Here is a 20570-nt window from a genome sequence, read left to right on the forward strand (position 1 = left end):
TTACATCCACACAGACAAAGGAGGCTCTTCACATACTAATGGCTACCGTTTACTGAGCACCTACTCTGTGCCAGGCACTTCATAAACATATTGCAATCATTCCAGCAATGGTTGAGGTCCCCAGCTCTGATTTTGGAGGAGAAATCTGAAGCTCAAAGAGGTTAAGTGACTGGCCTGAGATCCACAGCAAATAGCAGAGCTGGGATTTGAACCCAGGTTTGTCAGATTCCAAAGCTTATGCTATTTCTATTTCCAGTTTCGCTTTGCATCTGCTGCTTTGTCCCCTCCCTGTTAAAGACAGCTCCACAATATTCTAATTTCTCTGCTCACTCAGCCATTACCCCACTGCCTCCTGTGTACCAGGCACTGTGTACCATCAAAAATCTGGGACGACCAAGGCATGAGCGACAAAGGGCAAGAAGACGAACTTCCTGAAATTTGCACCATCCAAATTGCCAAAGAAGATCTCAGTTGAATGTGAGATAAAGGCCAAGATGGTCAGTGTGCCCTTCCCATTTCAGCTTCCCATTTCCACTTGCCTGCAGTTGCAGCTTGGGTCTGCCAGTGGAAGAACTGGGGTTAGAATCCACACTCCTTCCCTGCCCATACTGCCACGACCATGGTCATTTATCTACAAAAGTGTGACGGCAGAAAAGCCATCTCTGGCTCTAACCTCTAAGCTGACCTTCAAGGCCCAGGACTGGTCAGCTGGTGGAACCCCTGCTGTTCTTCCTGCAGAGCAATTTTAACTGAATAAAGCACCCTTGGGAGCCAGTAGAATAAATCCACGGTGACGTCAAGGCAGGTGCTACAATAAGAGAGTTGGGGGCGGGTAAGGTCCTTCTGCCAAGCGTCGAATTACTGGGTCACGGCTGAGAAAATGTCATCAAACAATGTCATTGAGTGCTTTGCGTTTTATAAACTCAAGTACAGTAGCTTATATAAAGGCACACTGGAGTGACACTGATGTTTGGACTTCGGGTCTCTGAAACGCTAATGGAAGCATTTCTGGAACCTCTGCCTGAGCCCTTCCAATAACAGGAAACTCACTATTTAACACAAACTATTCTGTGTAGGGATGCCTGGGAGTGGAGTTCCATCTCCTTCTCCACCAGACTCTTTAGGGCCTGGTCTTTATACCCCGGACAGCGGAAAGAGGCCTCTTTCCCTGGGCCCCAGCCAGGAGCTGGAAGAGTCTAGCTCTTTCTTCATCAGAGTTCATTTTTTTCACAGAAAGCAAACTCTTTATTGGGGAAATTTAGCTGGTTAGCAGAGGCCCATTTCTTAGGCACTAGAGCTCCCTGCTGGCTACATATGAATCTTGCTGGTCCTTGAACATTCTAAGTTAGAAAGCTCCCAGTTTAAGATGTTCAGACTTTTTACTTGTGAAATCAAACCACATGCCACTAAAAATCCATGGAGAAGAAGGTGGTTTATTCCGTAATGAGTGCTGAGGGTGAACAGTATGGAAGGGAGTGGTGGAGAGGATTTCATTAGATTCCACACTACACTGGCATGAATTCCAGATGAATTAAAGAGTGACATATAAAAATATGGACTACTAAAAGAACTAGGAGAAAATATGCACATTGTTTGGTTCATGGTGGAAAATGCTTTATAAATACAGAACCAAAATAAGATTTCACAGAGGAAAATATTAATAGATTTGACAAGGAGGACTATGTTCATTTCCTCGTGGCTGTTGTTTTGGGTTGAAACACACATAGGACAGAGATTTGGTTTATCGCGAAGGGCTCACGTGTCAGGGAAGGAGTGAGACAAGCAAGACTGGCAGAAAGAAAAGCTGAACTGCAGTGTAATTGCAACAGAGATGACCACAAAGGGAATTCTAGAACTAGGAGAGAGCCTCCAGCTGTCCTGAATCAAGGCAAAGGGCTCAGGCTTTTGTGCTCCCATATGGACCAGTCACTGGATGTGAGATGCCCTAGGGAGTCAGTTCCCAGGTGGGACAGAGCTGTGAGCCATCCATCAGCAGCCCTCCCTAGCAGCTGGGGAAATGAGTGCCTCTATCCTGCCTTGAGAATCTGGGTGGCACACTACAGCATCCAATACACCAGTATTTGACTTGCCCATCTCATCCTACCCTTGGCGACATTAACAATGGATATTTTGAAATCATTGTCATTCTTACCCATGAAATCATTCATGCGTAAGAAATTGAAGAGTGTTTTAATTTACATCATCTTTTTGTTCCTATATTTACTGATTTTCCCCATCTGATGTGACATGCCTAGTCAAATGCCTTGCTCCTTTTTCTACTAAACGTGGCTTCCCTATAAACTGGAATAACCAATCAACAGAGGTAACATGAGAGCAAACTATGAGTGGGAGAAGGCATGTCGTCTTCCGTCATCATTTATTGTAAAGCTTTAAGTGTATTCTTAAGAACAGAAAAAATCTACGTCCACATTTATTCTTACCCTCCATTCCAACCAGCTGTATTTCATTTTGATCCTATTCTCTTCCTTTTTGTTAAAAGCCCAAAGGCAACAACTTTGATGAATCCTGGCTGTCAACTGCTAAAATGCTAATCATGATCTTTTGAGAGAAACTTATCTTACAGCAAAAAGGCACTTAGCTCCTTTGGGATATTCCAAAATCTAGATTTGATTACCAAACTTTCGTATCCCCCAAAATTGTATGTGTGTACTAGCCTCTTAAAAAAAGAGTTGTTTTTTTTTTAAAAGGCTTACCTTCTGAGCAAAAAAGATCATCACATTGTCAAGACATGAGACTTTTCTTTATAATGAGTGTAAATTTCACATGTTGGAATAGTAAAAGTGTTTTGAGAAGCGCTCTTGTTAAAATAGGCTTGGTGAAGTTAAAACTTTGAAAGTCACCTCTCTCAGAAAGAACAATAGACAATTCAAGATAGAAACAATGACACTTCCTGTTGTCACAGCAATTTAATTCAATTCCACAAGTGACTGCTGAGTCTCTGCCATCTGGAAGGCACCTGGCTAAGTCTGGGTGCTTTATGCCCACATTCCTCTATGCAGCAACCAAGGACCTTCCATGCTCCTGCACAGCCTACCATTCTAGACTTTTCTCCAGCCACACCCACCATGCCCCCTAAAGTGCTGCCGCAGAGGACCCTGATATGGTCCCAGACGTGGCTCCCTGTCTCCCACCCTCCATAATTGTGGATGAGGTTCCCTCTCATATCCTCTTTCTCTACACAGTGAACTACTTCTGAGACCTCAGACTGCAGCTCAGATCCTCTTTCTGTGTAAACTGTTGTCTCGCCCTCTGTCCCCAGCAAAGTTCCTCTTCCTTCTCTAGGTTTCTGCGGTACTTTGTCCAACGCTGACCAAAGTCTTTCTGAAGTTGACAGTTGTTCTTTCCCACCATCTATGAGCCTACAGATTCTTCAAGGGAATGAGCTGTGCCCTCCAAGTTGTGCGGTGGGAAGCTGTAGACATTGTTAACACAAGTTTGTGAATGGGCACATGAAGAGGTTTGGAAAGCAGTATTTACAAAATGTTTTCACAGAGTTGAAGTGATTTAATCATTAAAACAGACATGCAGGCTTGATACTGTGTTATCCCATCTTTTTGTTTGGAAATAAAGAAGTTGAGAGACAGAAAGAGAGTGCAGGGATGGGGACAGGGGAGAGAGAAAGAGAGAGAGAGAGAATTAAAGAAGTTAAATTAAAGAAGTTCCTGCCCTCAAGGGGTTTACAAACTAGTGGGGCAAAGAGATATGATAACACTTAATAGTAATAGAAGCCTAAATAAGATACTGCAGAATGGGTCTTGTAGATCAAGAGGTAAAAGGGAAAATAATGTTCACTTTCATTTCCCTCCGAGTTAGGAAAATCCTAGCAGTAACTTAAACACACCACACAGGGGCAGAAGAAGCTCATTAGAATTAGGATTTAATCCTCAATGAGTTTGTTGCTGTTCATGCTTCTACATCGGGTCAAGACATGGAAGGAAGTTAGGTCCCTCACATTATTGAGTGCCTACTATGTGCCAGAAAGTTTACAGTTAATCATCTAGTGCAACTAATCCTGTAAGGGATTCTTATCTGTGCCTTCAACCCCCAATTCCCTCCCCATCCCTACATACCCTTCAGCCTCAGGGGTGATGTGACTTGTCTAAAGTCACACATATGGTCTGCAGGGGAGTTGAGCTTCAAACCCATGTTGGATTCCAAAGTCTGTTTTTATTCCTTTCCTTTCCTTTCTTTCCTTTCTCCTTTTTACACTTTTTAGATTACACAAATAATACAAAAAGACATTCTCATTGTTAACAAAGATGTTCAAGATAAAACATATGTCACCCTTGACTCCCCCCCCAATCCCACTCTTCTCTCAAGGATAAATGCTTATATCAGTTTGTTGTGTCCCTTTCCAGAATCCTGTCCATGCATTTGAAAATATAGAGATATTTATTTGAACACAAATGAGTTCACACTGAATTGTTATTTCACTGATGTGGTGTTTTTATTGATTTAAAGTGTGTCTTATACTGACATATTATATTTGAAATTTGATGATTTATAGGATTTGCTGCAAAATAATCCACTGGAGTGGAAGGAAACGAGACGACACAAGAGGGGTCTTGAGTTGATAATTGTTGTAGTTGGGTGATGAGGTTCACTGTACTGCAATTTATCATGCTAAAAATTTTTTATAAACTTTCAGGCTCCACTTAGGATGTGGGAGAATGGAAAGAGCACTGCTTCCACCTTAACAAGAACAAAAAAAATGTAAAACAATCTGTAAACTCATAACTTTTCTTGAGCCCTCAGAGAACTGAGGTCAGAGGGTGACCCTTTAGTGCCACAGGGCAATAAACCCTGTCACCCTCAGGGCACTGGTGAAAACCCATCATCGTTAAGGGAGGGGATCAAAAAATGCCCTCTACTTTTGGGGAAGGTGCATGGTGACTGTCCATTGACCAGACCTACAGTTGGAGGTGGGTGGGATGACTGAGAAGGCCATATCTCCAATCCTAAGGGACAGAGCTCTTGGCAGAACAAGAATTAATGCCCCCCGAATCCCCACCAGAGGCAGGGGTGACTTTATGGGCATGTGACCTGTATAGTCACATGGAGCCCATGCTCAGAGTGTCCTGCACTTTGTTTAACACTTTGCTGTTGCCATCTTAAAATTTTTGATAATTTTTGACCAGAGTGCTCCACATTTTTATTTTTCACTGGGCCCTTCAAATTGTGTAGTTGATCCTGCCACCAAGTGTCAAGTATCAAGTAACTGGCAGAAGAAACAGTAAACTTCAAGATAGTTTCATAGGCATTATCCATTCTGAGGAACAGAAAGGAAAAAGAGTTTAAAAAAAGAATGAGGTAAATGAACAAAGTTTCAGAGACGTATGAAACATCATCGAGTGTGCCAAAATGCACATCCTGGGGTATTAGAAGAAGAGAAAAGAAAGAAGAGGACAGAAAGTGTATTTGAAGACATAATGGACTAACACTTGCTGCTAAAATTTGATGAAAAACATTAATATGCCCATGCAAGAAACTTAACAAACTCCACATTGGATAAACTCAAAACTTTCCACACCTGGACCCATTATAATCCAACTTTCAACATCCAAAGACAAAGAGAGAATCTTGAAAGCAGCAAAAAGAAGTGACACATCACGTACAGGTAATTCTCAATATTAGCAGCTGATTCCTCATCAGAAATCATGGAGCCCTAAAGGCAATGGGATGATACACTCAAAGTGATGAAAGCAAAAAACTGTCAACCAAGAATTCTGTATCCAGCAAAACTATGGATAAAATTTGCTATAAAATCCAAAACTATGGATATGAAAGTTAAGATATTATCAGATAAACAAAGACTTAGACAATCAGTCAGTAGCAGCACTTCCTTATGAGACTACTAAAGGGAATCCCACCAGCTGAAAGGAAAGGACATTTTAAGCAGTAATTCAAGTCCACATGAAGAAGTAAAGAGCACTGATATAGGTAACTGCATAGTAAGTAAAAAGATGGTATAAATTAATTTTTTAATAAATAACTCTTTTTTCCCCTTCTATCTGATTAAAGAAACTGCAGAAGAGTCAAAATTATAAATCTGTGTTTATGGTAATAAAATGTATAAAGATGTAATTTGTATAATAATAACACAAAAGTGGGGGATGAACAGGCCAAATAGGTGCACTATTAAAATTCAACTGATATTAATTTGAACTAGATTATTATAAATTAAGATTTTAGTTATAATTTCCAGGACAGAAAATATCTATTTGTTACAAAATAATGGAGGAATAAAAAAGACCTAAGACATATAGAAAACCAATACCAAAATGGCAGACATAATTCTACCCTATCAGTAATTATATTGTAAATGGAGTAAACACTCCAAACAAAAGGCAGACATTGGAAAATGAATAAAAAACATGGTCCAAGTACATTCTATCCACAAACAATACACTTTAGATTCAAAGACACAAACAGGATAAAAATAAAAGGACGGAAAATGATATAATATGCAAAGAGTAACCAAAAGAGAGCTGAAGTGGCTATACTAGACAAAATAGACCTTAAGACAAGAAATTGTAACTTGAGGCAAAGAAGGACATTACATAAGAGGGTCAATCCATCAAAGAGACATAAAAATTATAAGCGTATATGCACCTAAGAACAGAATCCCAAAATACATAAACCAAGAAGTGACAGAATTGAAGACAGAAATAACTAATTCAGCAATAATAGTTGAAGACTTCAATATCTAATATTCAATAATAGAACAACTATACAGAAGACCAACAAGGAGATAGAAGACTTGAATAATACTATAAGCTCTATTGGGTCTGTCCCTGAGAAAGACAAATGTTCCATGGAACATTTTTCAGAATAAATCACAAGTTTAGGCCATAAAATAAACCTTGACAAATTTAAAAGAATCGAAATCATACAAAGTATTTTCTCTGACTAAAATGGAATGAAATTAAAAGTCAATAAAAGATGGAAATTTGGGAAATTCATATATGTGGAAATTAAACAACATACTCCTAAATAATTAATGGAGTAAAGAATAAATCACAAGGGAAATTAACAATTATTTTGAGATGAATGAAAATGGAAACATAATATACCAAGATTTGCAGGATGCAGCTAAATGGTGCTAGAGGGAAATTTATAGCTCTAAATGCCTAGATGTAAAGCAAACTAAACCCAAAGCAAAAAGAAAAAGGAATAAAAATTAGAGTGGAAGTTAATAAAGAATAGAAAACAATAGAGAAAATTAATGAAATCAAAAGTTGTTTTTTTTTAAAAAAAGTTTTTTTGACGAGATTAACAAAGTTGACAAACTTTTAGCTAAACTTATCAAGAAAAAAGAAGACCTGAATTATTAAAATCAGAAATGGAAAGAGAGGGAACATTACTGCTGACCTCTGAGAAATAAAAAGAATTATAAGGGAATACTATGAACAACTGTATGCTAATGAATTAGACAACCTAGATGAAATTGATATAGGTCTAAGTCTTTGTGGTCTTGGATTAGACAATAGTTTCTTAGATATGACACCAAAAGCATAAGCAATAAAGGAAAAATATTGGGACAGCGGAGGGGACAAATCCCTTTTCACTCTTCCTGAAGTGTCCTCGGCAACCAAAGAAGCCAGACACCAACTGATTTCTCAGTCACCCTGTTACAAATGTTTTACCCATTGGGTTTTTTTTTTTGAGCAACGTACCATGCTAGAAATAAAATGGTTAAAACAACTGGAAATTGTCTGCATTTTACATACAAGAGACCAAGTGTTTCCCCAAGATCTCTGAGCTCCAGAGAAGTTCATCAGAGTTTCCAGTGTTGTCCCACTTTAGGTTCAAAAGCCCAACAATTGCTAGATCTTGATTTAAACATCAGTCCCAATGAAGGAAACCAAGGCTTCTTTGAGAAATGTCTGGTCCCCAAGCTGGTCCAAAAACGTATGAGATGGGTCCATAACATCAAATTATATCTTAAAAGTAAGCGAGTGCTAAAAAGAAAAAAATGAGAACATGTAAAAAGGACACAGAAACCAACTTGAACTAACCTGAAGGGGAGGGGCTCCTAACGACCAAATCTGAGACAAGGTGAACATCGAAATAATGTAGTTGCTTTGGATTAAGTTGTGTCTCCCCAAATCCATATGTTGCAGCCCTAAACCCCAATGTAATGGTATTTGGAGGTGGATCCTTTGGAAAGTAATTAGGGTTAGATGAGGTCATAAGGGTGAGGCCTTCATGATGGGATTAGTATCCTTATAAGAAGAGACACTAGAAAGAGCTTGCTCTCTTTTCCACTGTAATAAGGCAGCCATCTATGAGCCAGAAAGCAGGCCTTCACTGGCCACAGAATATGTTGCCACCTTACTCTTGGACTTTCCAGCCTCCAGAACTGTGAGAAAATAATTTCTGTTATTTATAAGTCACCCATTCCATGGCATTTTGTTATAGCAGCTCAAAAGAACTGAGACACCAACTAACAAATATTCTACACGATAAAAAAAAAAAAGTCAGGCTTCCCTGGTGGCGCAGTGGTTGAGAGTCCGCCTGCCGATGCAGGGGACACGGGTTCGTGCCCCGGTCCGGGAGGATCCCACATGCCGCAGAGCGGCTGGGCCCGTGGGCCATGGCCACTGAGCCTGCACGTCCGGAGCCTGTGCTCTGCAACGGGAGAGGCCACAGCAGTGAGAGGCCCGCGTATTGCAAAAACAACAAAACAAAACAAAACAAAACAAAACAAAAAAACAAAAAAAAGTCAATGTCAAGAAAAACAAAGATAACTGACCTTCCCCCATACCTCTTTAGAGCAGTTTCTCAGAGCTATCTGAAATGCTGTCTCCTGGGCTATAGTCCTCATTTTACCCCAAATAAAACTTAACTCCCCCCCCAAAAAAAGAAAGAAAAGAAAAACAAAAATAAATGAATGAACCATTCCATACTAAAGGAGACTAAAAAGCAACAAAAATTAAATGCAATGCTTAATCCCAAAACTGAATCCTGGATGAGAATACAAATGATCATAACGGGCATTATTATGGGACAATTGGTGAAATTTGAATAAGTCCTAGAGATTAAATAATAGTATTATATTAATGTTAAATTATCTGATTTTGATCATTGTACTGTAAGATGAATATTCTTGTTCTTAAAAGCACACAATAACTATTTATGAGTAAAGATGCATGGTATCTGCAACCTTAGTCTCAAATGGCTCAGAAAAAAATAAAATATGTATATTTATATACAGAAAGAGAATGATAAAGCAAATGCAACAAAATATTAGTAATTGGTGAATCTGGGTGAAGCATATATAGGGAGTTTTTGGTACTATTGCAAATTTTTGGTGTTTGAAAATACATATCAGAATAGAGAGCTACCAATAAAGTCCAAAGTTAACTATATTCACCTATACACCTCCAACATGTAAGGGAAAAAAAGCTAAATTCAGTCAAACTAAAGATTTCCACACCTCAGAAGCTAACTAGGTCCACATTTCTGTTGGGTTCACACAGCTGTGGAAATACTACAGTTGGCGATGGGGAGTTTCCCAAGTCATTTACATGCAGTTGGAGGCAAATGCTGAAAACCAAAGTCTTACAAAAATTCCCAGTGCTCTTATATGCCAACCACTCCCACTCCAAGAATCAAGTTGAGTTCTTCTTTGTCAAGACTCTTTCAACTGCAAATAGCAGAAACTCAGTTCAAACTTGCTTAGCAGGAGAGATTTACTGGCTCACTTAACAGCAAGTTCTAGGGCTCCAGAGTGCCAGGAGTCCAGATGGTGTTGTCATAAGTCTGTCTCACTCGGTCTTTCAATTCTGATACTTATGTTTCCAGGCAGGATTTCCCTTCATAGGATTGAGATGCTACCAGCAAATCCAGACTTGCCTTCTACCACCTTCATAGCCTCAGGGGAGAGGGAATCTCTTCTTTCCTGGTATTTCCAGAAAATGTATTTGCTTGACACTTATTGGAATAACATGTCTATCCCTAATAGACTGTGGGATCTATTAGGATAACTGATCGTCCAGGTTTGGGTCATAGAGTAATCCTTAAGGCAGAGAAATTGGAAAGTGGAGGAGTTGTAGACCTGGTCTAATCATTCTGTGTGACAGTTGGGAAAGTCTGTTCCCCAAGGTGAAAACAGGGTTTTGAGAGTAAAAAAGGCAAGTGTGGATGTTGGGCAAATAAAATAATAGATGTCAATTATATCCTGTGTTTTGACTATCCACTTCCACATACCACCCCTTCAAAAATGCCTCCACCTACCAAAATGCAACAAAATCATGTACAATCAAACACTGTCCTCTGTCTCACCCCAAAATAGAGACAACTTAAAGGTCTGTCTTTATCTAGACCTGAATCCATTGTTTCTGGGTAAATTTCATTAATCTCAATTAGATCTGGGTGCAGCAACATATGGTTGAATGATAAATTAACTCCCTGTCTTAACACATCTCTTATACAACAGTGGAGAAAGGAAAAGAAAAATAACAACAAAACTCCCTTTGGGAAAGAAGATAAGGAGAAACAATATAAGACTCACTGTCCATGGTGTTTAGCTTATGGATAATAGCAAGGACTCTCTCCTGCTGATGCACGAGTTCCTTGGTCAGCCACTTTGGGCTGCCCTGCTTCTACTATCTGAGAAGAGCCCCCCCCCCCCCATCTGCTTATCTTCCCTACTGGATTGTGAAGAAAGCTCCTTTGGAAGCTATATGTCTTTGGCAATCCAGTTTCTGCTGGTGTAGGTACAAGGCTTCATGATTCCCTTGAGGGTTGAGCAACTCAGGCTTTTAGTTTCCCGGATTGGTGTTTCTCTAGAAATTCAATGACATTACAATCTCATTAAGATTCTAGTCAACTCAATAGCAAAAAACCCCAAACAATTTGATTAAAAAATGGACAGGAGATCTGAATATACATTTTTCCAAAGAAGACAAATGGCCAACAGGTACATGAAAAGGTGCTCACTTATCATCAGGGAAACGCAAATCAACACCACAATGAGATATTAAAAATAGAACTACCATATGATCCTGCAATTCCACTTTGGGTATTTATCTGAAGAAAATGAAAACATTGACTTGAAAAAAATATATGCACCCCTATGTTCATTGCAGCATTATTTATAATAGCCAAGACATGGAAGTAACCTAAGTGTCCATTGGTGGATAAATGGATAAGGAAAATGTGGTGTATATATATACGAATACTCTCCAGCCATAGAAAAGAAGGAAATCTTGCCATTTGCAATAACACGAATGGACCTTGAGATCATTAACGCTAAGTGAAATAAGTCAGACAGAGAAAGACAGACACCATATGATCTCACTTATAGGTGAAATCTAAAAAAAACCCCAAAACTCATAGATACAAAGAACAAAGTAGTGGTTGCCAGAGGCAGGGGGTGGGGTAGGACAATATGAGTGAAGGGGCTCAAGAGGTACGAACTTCCAGTTACAAAATAAATGTCATGAGAATATAATGTACAGCATGTGACTATGGTTAAAGATACTGTGTTTTGTATTTGAAAGTTAAGAGACTAGATCTTAAATGTTCTCATCACAAGAAAAACAATTCTGTAACTATGTAGAGTCATGGATGCTAGCTAGACGTATTGTGTTGCTCATTTGGCAACATATATAAATATCAAATCGTTATATTGTATACTTGAAACAGATATAGTGTTATATACCAATTATATCTCAATTTTTTTAAAAAAGATCCTGCTTGTTTCAGGACTACTTTTTGGACCAGCATCCAAAGCTGGGAATCTGCTTGAAGCGGGGTCCTTGCAGCCAGGCTGTGGCTTGGGAAGTTCTACAGATCAGAAGCAAGTCTCCCTCCATTCTCTGTGTACCCCATTTGGCCAGGTAACCTTGCCAGCAAAGCTTAGGCAGACAGGTGTGCTCATCTGCTCTGTACTCAGGCTGCATCCCAGGGATATCTCTTTATCCCAGGGCAAGGCTCACCCTTGTCAGTGGCATACAGAGGACAGGAAGGTGGTCCTTGGGAGGGATCGGAAGGTGAGTGTCACCCATGTTTAGGATCCCTACATGGCTCGCTCTGTTTCTTTCCCCCAAATGAACTTGCTTTGGAGGCAGATCTGGCTTTTCTAATCCCATGAGGGGGAAGCTTCTCTGACTCAGTCAACTTGGGTTATTGACCACAGGCAGAATAAGCCTCTTTGAGGAAAGTCAGAATTTATTCTCACTTACCATTTGAACAGGCCAGTTCCCATCAAAGTTTGTCTCTTTCTTGTAAGAACTTACTGAAATCCACAAGAAGCAGCCAACATACTCTAATATCATTTTTCCTGCCATGTGTCCTAAAGTCCAGTACCCATGGGAACGTGGACCCAGTCTCAAGACAAGCAAGCGACTCTCAGCCAGCTGGTATTTTCCTGTGTCACAGGGCTGCCAGCTTCCCTCATTGCTCGATGCCATTCACCATTCAACTGATCCCTCATTTTAGGTTCTGTCGCAACACCCCATTTCTGCTGCTAATTTCAATATTGAGTCCGATATTTTGCCTTCAGGAGATAGAACTCCAATTTATTTCCTCCAGTGACTGAAAAGTCCAGAGGTAGATGTGCCTTCAGGCACCATTGGATCCAGGTGCTCATGTGATGGTATTGGGTACTTTCTTTCTTTGTTCTCTCGTCTCTGCTTCCCTGTGGGTTAACTTTGGTAGGAAGATGGCTACTAGCAACTCCAGATTTACGTTCTACCAGTTTAGCAACTTCACAGATAGACAGCTGCCCTTTCCAGTTAAAATTCCAGGGCTAACTCTCACTGAACCAGCCTGGGATTACATGTCCTCCCCCGAATCAAATTCCTTGGTAGTGGGAGGTAGGAACAGCCCCAGCTGAGCCACATGGACTGGGAGTTGTCCAACCCCCAGCTGAGACTGGGGGTTGTCCAAGGAAAATTGGGGCACAGTCACTGGAAGAAAGAGAAGGAATGCTGGCAAGGCACAAAGAACACGCATGCACTGTAAGTTTCCAGAATTAAATGGCAGCTTCCTGGAGAGTACAAAGAAAAAGGGAATGAACAATTCTGGAATACCTACTGTGTGTCTTTTTTTTTTTTTTTTTTGCGGTACGCGGGCCTCTCACTGCCGTGGCCTCTCCCGTTGCCGAGCACAGGCTCTGGATGCACAGGCTCAGCGGCCACGGCTCATGGGCCCAGCCGCTTCATGGCATGTGGGATCCTCCCAGACCGGGGCACGAACCCGTGTCTCCTGCATCAGCAGGCGGACTCCCAACCACTGTGCCACCAGGGAAGCCCCCTACTGTGTGTCTTTTAACTGCTTAGTTTTTCAACATAAATTTTTGAACACCTATTATGATAAATAATAACAGCTAATTCTTATATAGCATCTATTGTTTACTAGGGTTCACACTTAATTCATTTAAACCTCACAGCTCTGCAAGGTAAGTACTGTAATTATAGCCCCATTTTACAAGAAACTGAAGCAGAGAGCAAATTATTTAGTTAGTTGTAGAGCTGGGCATCTGTATTAGTTTCCTAGGGCTACTGTCACGATGAACCCCAAACTGGGTGGCTTAACACAACAGAAATTTATTGTTAGTTCTAGATGCTAGAAGTCTGAAATCAAGGTGTGAGGAGGGCCCTGCTCCCTTGAGACTCTGGAGAGAATCCTTCCTTGTTTCTTCCTGGCTTCTGGTGTGGTCGGTAATCCTTGGCTTTCCTTGGCTCCAAGCTGCATCCCTCCAATCTTTGCCGCCATTATCACATGACCATTCTCTTCCCATGTGTTTTTCTTTTGTCTCTTTGCTTCTTCTTATAAGGACACCAATCATATTGGACTAGGGCCCATTGACTTTATTTTAATTTAATTACATCTGGAAGACTCTACTTTCAAGTAAGGTCACATCACTGGTATTGGGGGTTAGGACCTCAGCATATCTTTGGAAGGGACACAATTCAACCCACAACAACATCCAAGCCAGGCCTGGCTCCAGAGTCCCTGCTTGCCTCTAGCCTCAAGTCTAGGACACAGCTCCTGGGGTCACAGCAGCGGGAAAGCCGAGTGTGTACCTCTCAGGGGCTTTTGCACTCTAAGGAGACACTGTCTGTGTAGCGAGCAATGAAGGTGCTGATGAGGGTGGTCATGGAAACTGACACTACTCTGTCCCGGGCAGGTTCCCAGCTCGGGGGATGACTGCATGGGGCCGTGAGGGATGAGCAGAATGCAAGCAGGGGGGCTGGGATGGGTGTGTTCCAGGCTGAAGGAAATCATGGGCAGAGGCTGGGGGAGAGAGGGAATGGGGCTTGCTTGGATCTATCCAAAGAGTTCGGCATGGCCAGGGCAGAGAAGTCAAGGAGGGAAGTTGGAAGAGGAAGCTGAAGAGGTCGGTGGGGGCAGGACTGGGAGGGCGGGTGGGTCATGCTGCGGAGCCCACACCCTGTCCTGGGCATCCCCAGGAGCTGTGCGAGGACAAGCACGGGGTTCCAATGGACGGGCTGATTATAACTGAATCCTCACTGTCTTGTGAAGTCGGTCACGTGAACCCCATTTTATACAACATAGAAATTGAGACTCCCAGAGATCAAGTGGGCTAGGTAGAGGCGGAGGCAGAATGTGGCCAAGCTCTGAGGATCCTCTTACCCCTGGGACTTGGGATATGAGGTGGTGACAGTGGACAGATCACCAGAGTGTTGAGCTCTAGTCCTGCCCTTCTGCTCATTAGCTCAAGACTTTAGGGAAGTTGCTTCTCTCTGCACAGTGACTCTAACACGCAGACACTTCGTCCTGGCAGGGCTGCTATCGGCCGTGACCCAAAGGACCTGGGAAATCCACCTGCAGGAAAACGGGAGCAGCCTGGCAACCACAAGACTACGCTCATCATCGTCATTCTGGTTGTGGTTTTTCCTGGCAAACTCGTGGATGTGGCTGCCTTGGGCAGGCAGAGCTGCAGGAAGAAGCCTCTTCCTGCACACGGCCCTGCTGCCCTCCCCAGCAGACCCGCACATCCCCACCTCTTTCCTCCCAACGCAATCAGAGCTTTAATTAAAATGAGTTCATCAGACTCTGGAGGCGCACCCAACAAGGGAAGCAAAAACGACAATTACCTCCTGGGGACGGTGCCTGGAGCTTTGGAAGTTTCCTACAAAGAGAAGCAAGTGTTGAGTGGCGTGGAAGAATTCACCTGGGTGTTTGGGGAGAGGCAGACACTTTCCTCTCTGTATGGGAGACACAGGCAGATGTGTGTGGATTTCTGGGGGCAGGGCACAGGGGATTTCTGAGGCTGTGTCATCCACACCCCAGCTCCCTGTCAAAGTCCCTGGTCTGGCCCTGTGATGCCAGGGTGGAGCAGGCTGTTATCTTCTCCAATCATGAAATGACTCTCTGTTTTTCTACTTGGGAAACAGGAGAATTATTTAAAATTGTCCCCTGGCTGGAGCACCTTGTCTGTCCCCCTTTCTGCTCGCCTGCCCTAAACCAGCGCGTCCCTGAAGGCCACAAAGCTGGTCCAGACCCCTCCGGTGCTCCTGTATCCCACCCCCTGCATCACAGATGAGCTTTTTGCTCTGACTTGTCTCTGCCAGTGCTCTTCAATAGAAATAGAATGCAAGCCACATACAACTTAAAATTTAAAAAGCCACAATGCAAGCAACTTAAATTTTTCTAGTAACACATGAAGAAAATCCAAAAGAAACAGATGTAATTGATTTTAATAATATAGCCAATATAGCCACTATATTGTCATTTCAACATGTAATCAATGTCAAAAATCATTAGTCTTTTTATACTAAGTCCCTCCCCAAATCCTGTATTTTATTCTTGAATCTCAATTCGGACTGGCCATATTTCAAATGCTCAGTAGCCACATGTGGTCACTGGTTACTGTATTAGATAGTGCGGGTCTGTATTGTGTTGACATTGGGTGATGGCCTTGTCTCCATTTAACAACTCGGTACGTTTCCCTCCCGTGGAACTATGGTCCAGCGAGGCTGTATTCACCCCTCCGGGGAGCCCTGCACAGGCCTGGCTCTTGCGAGGAACTTAGTAATTGTTTTGGAGTGAATGCATGATTGTAGGAGGGGTCTCTTTCCCTTTGTATTAAGAAGGGATGCTAGAGGAATTCCTTGGCAGTCCAGTGGTTAGGATTCGACGAGGCCGAGACTCGACGCCCCGGGTTCAATCTCCGGTCTGAGAACGAAATCCTGCAAGGTGCGAAACATGGCCAAAAAAAAAAAAATTCTACAAGTGATGTTAGGAGATGTGGGTCTCTAGCTCCCTCTGGGCGTGGCAATGGCCCAGGAATCCTGCTGCAGGATTGCCTTCCCATGCTGTAGGAGCTCCACACCAACGAGGAAACAGAGGAGGGCTGGGCAGCTGAGCTTCTAGTATCTGGCGATCACTCACTTTGAACATCAGACCTGATGTGTGTGCACAGGCAAAAGAAAGCAGGTGAGGGGACAGAGGGAGACGTTTAACTTCCTGCATCCTCCTACTTAATTTCATCCATTCATTTATTGAACCATAAAATGCTTATTAACTCATTAGTTTGTTCATTCGGGAAACATTCCCAAAGCACTTTATTTAAGACAGGCATTTGCTAGGTGCTGGTGTGTTTCATGGATAAGTAAGAAACCATCCTAACTCTCGCTCTGTAACCCCCTGGAGTACTTGTTCTAGCAGAACATGTGTTTGACTAGAATAAACATAAGCAAACGAGCAATCTCTGTATCAAACTAACACCCTCCCCTCTCCCCATAGACTTTAATTTTTCTTCTCTCCTTCCATGGACAGCACACCTACTATGTGCAGGTTCAGTGCTAGGCACTCTTTCCATCATCTCACTCAATCCTCCACTTTTAGAGAAGAAACAACTCTGGCTCAGAGAGGTTAAGTAGCTTGCCTAATGTCACCCAGCTAGCAAGTGGCATAGCCAAGATGCCAACCCGATTCTTCAGCCTCCCCTCACAGGGAGCTTTGGACCCCTTGTCATTGCTGTTGAAGCTCTACACAGCTCTCTCCACCCTTTCCAGACATGCAATGCCCAGCACACAGGAGATGCTCAGGAAACACGTACTGAATGGATGGATGGGTGGAATACTTGTTGAATTAAAGAACTAATGAATGGATGAATTCTTCCTCACTTTATAGTGATTTGGTTTTGCATTGGTCTAACATATAGGTTCCTTACGGGCAGGAACCATAGTGCAGAAGACATGTGGATTCTGGAATCAGATGGATCTGGATTCAAATACTGGATCAGCCCCTATTTGCTGACGGGTCAAAAGAAACATGTCTCAGTGTGAGAATTGACAGGGGAGGGAGTGTTGGGGCCTGACTTCAAAGGAGTTTCCTGGGCGTTTTGCTGTCCCCACTGCTGCTTTCCATTTTTTCTGCCTGCTAAAAAGAGGTGGGTCTTGCCCATCTCCACCCCTGTGATGTGCTGTAAATAATATACCAAGTGGCTTAGTGAGAAGCTCATGAATTCTCTTTTTTTAGCTGTACGCGGGCCTCTCACTGTTGTGGCCTCTCCCGTCGCGGAGCACAGGCTCTGGATGCGCAGGCTCAGTGGCCATGGCTCACGGGCCCAGCCGCTCTGCAGCACGTGGGATCCTTGTGGACCGGGGCACGAACCCGCGGCCCCTGCATCGGCAGGCGGACTCTCAACCACTGCGCCACCAGGGAAGCCCGCTCATGAATTCTTAAACCCTTTTTAAACCACTCCCAGGAAGAGAGGGCATCAGCTTCAGGGTCTCAGTGGCCCCTTGCCCTCTCCATCCGGGTCCCGGATGAGGTGAAATGAGAGGGTCAGGTCCCCCTGCTGTAGCCTACAGGCCAAGAGCCTTTTAGGGAATGGAATGTTCCTCTTCACAGGATCCCAAGTTCTCTGCGCACGTGAATTATGCATCCAATACTTAGCAGAACAGCAGTCTGGAGACTGTCCCTGGAACCCGAATCCTCTAAGTTTGCAGTGCAAAGACGCATTCCCTTGCCCTGTCCCCACACCAAGCTGCCAGGAGCGAGAGCATGCAGGTGGCCTGAGGCCAAGGACACTCAGAGCGCATGGCAGATTGCCTCTCCTAACAAGTAAATGCATTCAAAAAGGGAAAGAGGCTACTGAAAAATAAAATAAGCTGTTTATATTTTAAGGATGGGTTACTTAAGGTCGGAACAGCTTCCTAGAGGAGGTGGTTTTTGAAGTGAAACCTGAACCATCAAAAGAAAGATCTGGAGTAAAAGAGTTCCAAGCTGAAGGAATAGCGAAGTCTATGTCCCTGCAGGGAAAAGTACTGGGTGTGGTGCTGAGACAGAAAAAAAAGCCTGTGTGGCCAGAGCATAGTGAACGAGCGGGTTGGTGAGCTGCGAGTGGGGTGTAAGGGAGAGAGGACTGAAGGACGACTCCTGGGTCTACTGGGAGGCCTTTGGGAGAATTAGCAAAGGCACACCTTCCTCTGGACATACACGACCTTTAACTCACGTACAGGATTCCACAAGAGGAGCATGACTGGATTTTAACCCCACCTGACTCCCTGCCAGGCACCCCTGTGCAGTGTGCAACATGCAGAACTGTACATGCAGGACCTGGGTAGAGTCACTACCTGCTTGTGATGCAGCAGGGTGGAAATCATAGCTCAGCGCTGGCTAGGTTAAATTCGAGATGCCATTAGCCACCCAGGAGAAGTTGCTGAATAGACAGTTGGACAGGCCTGTCTGGAGCTCAGGAAAGAAGTCTGGGTGTCCCCACTGGATCATTACATGCCTGGATGCGGTCGCCCAGGGAGAGCTATAGAGTGATATTTCTAACATGCAGATCTGCCTGTGAAGTACTTAGTCAGTGGGTGAGGCCAGCAAGGTGCCTAGGAATTAAAATTTAAGGAGGCACTCTCAAGGTGACACAAGTGCAAAGCTGGCACCTGAGAGAACATGCCATCTTAAATTTTGTGTCTTCTTAAATCTAGTCCTGGTCTGGGGTAATTCAATGGAGAAGGGAGAGTCAGTGGTGCTGGCACAATTGAAAATTCATTTGGGAAAGAAAAAAAAAGAAGCTCAACCTTTATTTCACATCATATATAAAAACAAAAATAGATCACAGACCTAAACACAGAAGCTATAACTATAAAACTTTGGGGGAAAGAAAAACAGAGAAAATCTTCATGACCTTGAGATGGGCAAAGATCTCTTAAATAGGACACAAAAAGCAAGAACCATAAAAGAAAAGAAAGATCAAGTAGATTTTATCAAAACTAGGAACTTTGCTTTGAAAAACATCATTAAGAAAATTTAACAAACCACAGACTGAGAGAAAATAGGTGCACTACCTATATCTGACATAGGACTTGTACCCCAAACACACAAGGAACTCTTACGACTCAGTAATAAAAAGACAATTGATCCAATTCTCTTTAAATGGAGAAAGATTGGAATAGGCCCTTCACAAAAGAAAATATACCAATGGCCAGTAATGAGCAAGTAAAAGAGAGGTTCAGCATCAACATTCATCGGGGAAGTGCAAGTTTAAACCGTAAAAAAGTACCACTTTATAGCCGCTTGAACGGCTTAAATTAAAACCGATGAAACTACCAAGGATTGGTGAGAATATGAAGCAACTGGAATTCTCAAACACTGCTGTTGGAAATGTAAAATGTGCAAACACTTTATAAAACAGTCTGCAGTTTATTATAAACAGACAACTAAGCAGTTCCACTCTTAGGTTTTTACCCAAGAAAATGAAAACAAAACGTCTATACAGAGACTTGTACACAAATGTTCACAGGCGCTTTATCCATAACAGCCCAAAACTTAGAAACAGCCGAGTGCCCATCAGCTGGAGAATGGATACACAAACTGGGGTACGTCCAGACATCAATGCTTTTCAGCAATAAAAATGGAACTACAGACACATGCAACAATATGGATGATTCTCAAAACTATCATGCTGAAGGAAGCTGGACAAAGAAAAAAGTACAATCTGTATGATTCCATCTATAGAAAAATCTAGAAAACACGAATGTAATCTGTAGTCACGGAAACGTGATCATTGTTTGCCTGAGGCTGGGTTATGGGGGTTGACTGCAAAGTGATAAAAGAGAACTTTTATGGGTGAGTGGAGTGTTCTATACCTTGATTATAGTTTTGGTTACACAGGTGTCCATGTGTATCAAGACTCATCAACCTGTATATGTAAAATGGGTACATTTATGTAAATTATGCATCCATAGAGTGACTTAAAAATACCTCAGTTCAGTCTTTAGCTGACAACCAGTCCTCTGGTCCTTGTCACGCTGAGTGTGGTAATGTAAGAATGTTTTCTTTCTTCAGGACGTGATGACTAAATAGTTCTGTCCACCTGCAGGACATGGTGGGTGTTAAAAAATGGACTCAGGGGACTTCCCTGGTGGTCCAGCAGTTAAGACTCTGCTCCCAATGAAGGGGCCCGGGTTCGATCCCTGGTCAGGGAACTAGATCCTGAATGCCAAAACTAAGAGCTCACGTGCCGCAGCTAAAGGTTCCACACACTGCAATGAAGATCTCGCACGCGGCAATGCAGCAACGAAGATCCCGTGTGCCGCAACTAAGACCCAGCGCAG

Source organism: Aethalodelphis obliquidens, unplaced genomic scaffold, assembly GCF_003676395.1.
Source record: "Aethalodelphis obliquidens isolate GAN/ISIS:26980383/991018 unplaced genomic scaffold, ASM367639v1 scaffold21, whole genome shotgun sequence".
NCBI lineage: Eukaryota > Metazoa > Chordata > Mammalia > Artiodactyla > Delphinidae > Aethalodelphis > Aethalodelphis obliquidens.